This window comes from Lactuca virosa, chromosome 9 (assembly GCF_052849685.1).
Source record: "Lactuca virosa cultivar CGN04683 chromosome 9, Lactuca_virosa_CGN04683_v6, whole genome shotgun sequence".
NCBI lineage: Eukaryota > Viridiplantae > Streptophyta > Magnoliopsida > Asterales > Asteraceae > Lactuca > Lactuca virosa.
Window position 1 is genome coordinate 124,793,637 of NC_136434.1, and position 6,020 is coordinate 124,799,656.

Consider the following 6,020-nt stretch of genomic DNA (forward strand, 5'->3'; position numbering starts at 1 on the left):
TCGACGGGCCATAACTTCTTCGTTATAACTCGGATTTCGGCGTTCTTTATATGTACGGAACCCTTGTAACATATACTATGACTTGGTTAAGATTATTCATTCTAAATAATATTCTATTAAAAAGTCATTTTTGACGCTTATCGTCTCTAAATTGACTAGCTCGAATTTACGGGCGTTACATTATTGGTGGCCTGGATTAAAGAGAAACATTGGAAGATATATACAGGAATGATTAGTATGCTTATAAGTCAAAACAGAGCACCAAAAGCCTTACGAAACCCTAGAAAGTCTTAGTGTTCTTGTATGCAAATGGGAAGAGCTGTCCATGGATTTTATTACCAAATTGCCAAAGACGACTAGACAGCATGATAGCATTTGGGTAATCGTCGACCGCCTGACTAAGAGTGCACATTTTCTCGTCATGAATGAAACGGATCCAATGGAGAAATATGCACAAGTATACGTGGATGAAATTGTTGCAAGACATGGTGTGCCACTAAAGATCATTTTTGATCGTGATACTCGCTTCACTTCTCACTTTTGGGCGAGTATGCAACGTGAATTAGGATCTCGAGTTGCTCTCAGCACAGCTTATCATCCCCAGACAGACGGTCAGACAGAGAGAACAATCGAAACAGTAGAAGATATGCTTCGTGCATGCGTCTTGGAGTTCGGTGGTAACTGGGATAAGTATTTACCTCTTGTTGAATTTTCATATAATAGCAGTTACCACGCTTCAATTAAAATGCCACCATATGAAGCATTATATGGTCGGAAATGTCGTACTCCATTATGTTGGCGTGATGTAGGACAAAAGATCCTTGGAGGCCTTGAAATGATTCAAGACACCACCGACAAGATTCAAATTGTACGAGAAAGAATGAAAGCGGCCCAGGATCGACGGAAGTCCTATGCATAAAAGAGGAGACGACCCATAGAATTCCAGGTAGGTGATTTCGTAATGCTGACGGTATCCACGTGGAAAGGCATTATGCGATTTGGGAAGAAAGGAAAACTAATTCCTAGATTTGTTGGTCCTTTCAAAATCATTCAGAGAATTGGTAAGCAAGCATACCGCTTGGAATTGCCGGAAGATTTGGCAGGTATTCATGATGTGTTTCATGTGAGTTATCTGCGTAAATGTTTAAGCATATATGATGAAGCGGTTCCGTTATCCAAGGTGAAGCTGGATAATAAGTTAACATATGTAGAAGAGCCTGAAGAGATCGTAAACGAAAGAACGACTAATCTACGTAATAAAGAAGTGGAGTTGGTGCTTATCAAGTGGAAACACCATCGAGGCCCAAATTATACTTGGGAAAATAAGAATGAGATAAGAGCTAACTATTCTCTCAAAAGGATGAGGTATTTGTAACATACACGTTTAGTTATCGTGTTTTGTAATAAATAATATTATGAAATATTATATGAAATTTGAGTATTGAGTTCTAACAGATGATTTTTACTAAGAAATAAAGTAAAACTATGTTTAGAATCACTCGGAAAATATTGGAAGTCTTATGAGATTCCAATCAAAAGGAAAATGTTGAAATTTAACGAAAATATAAAATTTGAAATAAATAGAATTTTATTATTGAAAGTTGTAGATAATTTCGTTAGAAACATTTAGGCGAAAACCTCATCGAAATCCGAGTTATAACGAAGAAGTTATGACCAATCGAAGATCCGCGACAAAACCGGCACGATGCCGAATGACATAAAAAGTGAGTTTTTGATAAACTACTTTTTAGCCTTGGTGGTCTAAATGAAAGTCGTAGTATTTGTTAAACCGAGAATTTTCATAAAAAGAACGTTCAAATCTGACTTCGTATGAGGAAGTTTTGATTTTTCTAAGTTTCGGAATAACAGTAGACACCTAAAAACTCGAAATAAAGATCGAGTGATTTTTAGCCGATGCAACCTAAACGAGAATCGAAGGTCTCGTCAATAGTAGTACAACGGTAAAAAGACAGACGAAAACGAACATCGGATGAAGAAGTTATGAATTTTTAATAGATTTTCTTGTCCCGGTCTGTTAAAAATAATAATATTAAAAATAAAATCAAAATTAGCCAACGGAGTCTAAACGAAAGTTGTAGAACATAATTTCACCTACGTGTGCATATAAAGAACGTAAAAAACGGAGCTCGTATGCGAAAGTTATGAATTTTAGAAGTTTGGGACACAAAAATCGAGAAAAACCCGAAAACCGAGAAAAATCGCATGGACCTTATCCGGCCACGTCACCTCGCACGCAAAGATGCCCGGTGTCCGACGCGCGTCACCCTCTCCTCGCATCTGAGACGCGATCCTCTTCTGATCCGACGTGTGGCTTAGCGCTGGCGCCTTCCGAGCCCCGCCTCGTGTCCCCCTCGCATGCGAGCCACGTGCTCGCTTCTCCTCTCTTCGGATCCGAAGCCTCCCCTATATAAAGGGAGGTGCGAGACCTCCCGTGTAAGTTTGGAAAATTCTCGCATTTTCACTCCTAAACCCATTTTTAAGCCATTCCAACTTCTCCCGAAACCCCGATATCATACCCAACACCCGAAATACGTTCTGAAGTGCCCGAAGACCCCGAGAAATTTATCTTTTCGGTTTGAAGCTCAACCCTCGCAAGGCCCGGTTTTTAAGAAAGCTCTCGGTTTTCATCAAAGAAAGCTAATTATAGTAACGAAGTGCTGCCCAAATTACTATTTTAACCTCCAGTTAATTCACGGTGAGTTCAATATATAGGAACAATTGTATGTTATGTGTTATATGTGGTATGTGCTTTTCCGTTGTTATTATTTCCGCTATTTATGATAGCAAAGCTATACCTTTGGCCATGTGATCAGTGAAATGACTTAGATTCACAGTGATATTGGTATGTAGCCTCTGGCCATGTAGAGCATGTCTCGTAAGAGAATGACTTCTATTCTATGGCATTGGCAGAAGGTTAGACAGGGCTGAAAGCCTGAAATCTACCAAAATGTTTAATCAGAAATTGTATGTCTTCTGTGCCATTTGGGCCACAACTTTATTGATGTATATCTAGTATGGAAATTGTTATGTCTCATTGATTGTATATTTTTGAATCAAATCATTGATTGATATGGAAAGCTTGTCACATGATTCACATATGCCTTTGTTGTTCCTTGTTCCTCTTTGCTTCTGCCATATTGAAGTATATATATATATATTATACCATATATATATATATATATATATATATATATATATAGTATAACGTTATATTGTATCTATTATTGAACTCACTAAGCGTCACCGCTTACCCTCTCAATCTTTAACAATTGCAGGAGATAAGTAACCAGTATAGTCGTATACTGTTGGAAGGTTTAGAATAGTTATAATATTACTTTTGTATTTAGGGATCATGTATGTATAAAAAGTATAGTATCCTGGGTAGTTGTGTAATATATAACACTTTGTAATAGTCGGTTTGTATCCAGTCGTTTGTAATCACTTTATCAATGTAAAATATTGTTTTTATATTTTCAGAAATACGAAAGTTAGGTTCTTTCATATATATATATATATATATATATATATATATATATATATATATATATATATATATATATATATATATATATATATATATATATAAGGCTAGGTTATAATGTGGATTGACAACTATTATGCGGACGTGTGGACAATGTTATTTTATGAGAATTACTAAGAGAATAAGTTGTTTAATAATGTGAATATGTTCAACCTCACACAATTGTTGTCATTTTAATTTATTCTCACTAATTCTTATTCATTTTTGTTCTCATGTATAATTTTTCACTTATTTTCATTCTTACAGAATACGACTCATTAAACATTCTGACAGAATGAAAACAATAAAAAAAAATCTATAATAACCTTATAGACGATTTAATTAGTGAGAACGCGTGATGATGAAAATAGTTATGTAAGATTGACCGTATTCACATTATTAAACAATATATTTTCTTTGTCATTTTCACAAAATAGCACTGTCCGCACAATAGATGTCAATCAACATTTGAACTTCACTCTGTTTATATATATATATATATATATATATATATATATATATATATATATATATATATATTGCGATTAATAGTAGAAAAGCTATGTGAACTTGAACCATGTTCATCGATGGAATTTTATCTGGCAATATATGCAACCATACTTCATGAACACTAAGACCAACAATAGTGGCCTTAAATGGACACTACATTTAGATTACCAATCAACAAGTTGTAGAGATCCTTCAATATAATCCTATCAGTGAGTTTTTTCTTTAGTTCTCCTATTTAAATTTCATATCAATTAAAATTGTCAATATTGCATGATAACGATTTAAAGAGATTTTGCTTTTGAACATTCGGTCAGTATATACCTATAAAGTTGTTATATTGTTTAATAATTGATGAGCTTGTAGAATGTTTTAGTGGGTGTTTGGGATAGCTTTTGAAAATAGCTTATTAACTTTTTAGCTTTTCAAAAAGCTAATAAGCTAAAAAAGTATTTGTGTATTTAAAAAACGTTTTTTTAAAATAACTTTTTAGATAGGAAAAAGTAAAGCTTTCAAAAAACTGGAAAATCCTTTAGCTTTTTAACCATTTTACTCCTGAAAAACAATTTTTCTTATCCAAACACTTTTTAAAATCCGTTTTTCCTAAAAGTCATAAGTTAATAAGCACTTTTCTTAAAAATCACTTTTGTCATAAAAAAAAATAACCCAAACACACCCTTCGTTAGCTGCTTTATCTTTTGGTGGTGGTGGGGTTGTGATGCTACACTACCTTTTGGCCCAGACCGATCAAAAAACTACATAAATAAATGATGTTTTGGTCTTGTGTCGATGCTTGAGACTCCAAAGTGACCATTTTGTTAGAGAAATTGGTGCAAGTTACACAACTACAAGTCGTAAAAAAATTCTTGTCTTATTTGTTGATGTTGCTTTTGTGTAGCAACATTTATCAAGGAAAATTCGTTTATAGTATTTGGATACACACTGAATCAAGTCAAAGGAGTATTTAATAAGTTTTGTTTTTCAATTGTCTTACAACTACTTTACATGGAAATCTACGTAAACAATTAAGTTTTCAGGGACTCTTAAACTTACTAAACAAAAACATTGTTTTTTGGTATTTTGTATCTCTAAATATTATTAAAAGAGAATTTTTAATTCTAAACTGAAGAAATCAGAGCCATTGATTGCATTTCAATCATATATTTTCCACCATTGGATTATTTGTTGATATCATCTTTGTTAATCATTTTATTTTTGTCCAGCAAATTTATAAAACGTATATTATGTTTTAAATTACGAATTTTATTAATAACAATTAAATTTCATCAAAAGTAAAATTAATTAAATTAGGAATTCTATTAATGACAATTAAATCTCATCAAAAATAAAATGAATTAAATTAAGAATTCTATTAATGACAATAAAATCTCATCAAAAATAAAATGAAAAAAATACCCTACTGCACCCCTCATTACCAGTACCCCTACACTCTCTTCTCATTTCTTTACATAATCTATCTAACCTAAGTTTTGTACTGGAGAAGAAAATAGGGGAAAGAAGAAATAGAATACTTGTGCGCTTCGATCTGTATGAATCAATCTTGTGTTCGATCATCATGGAAGAATTAGGAATGATATAGAGATAAATTTTATTTGGATTCTACTTTAATTTGATCGTAGTTTAGATCGATTTTGGTTAAGTTTTAGATTATGTTTATTTTATTATGTTTCAACTATGAAGTTCCAATCTATAAAACCTTTCGATTTAAGTTTAGATCGATAATGGTTACGTTTTCTAAATCTGCTTCGATTTTTCTTCTTATGATCTGTATTGTTGATTTTGATTTTTCAAGTTATATGTATGTCGAGAGCAAAAATATGGACACAATAGCACCACTACCTCTCATACATTGTTTCGATTTGGAAGATATGTCCACTAGGTAATGAATTTGTATATGTCGATTTTATTTTTTATTTTTACGTTTTTTGTATATGTGTTTAGTCAATGATTT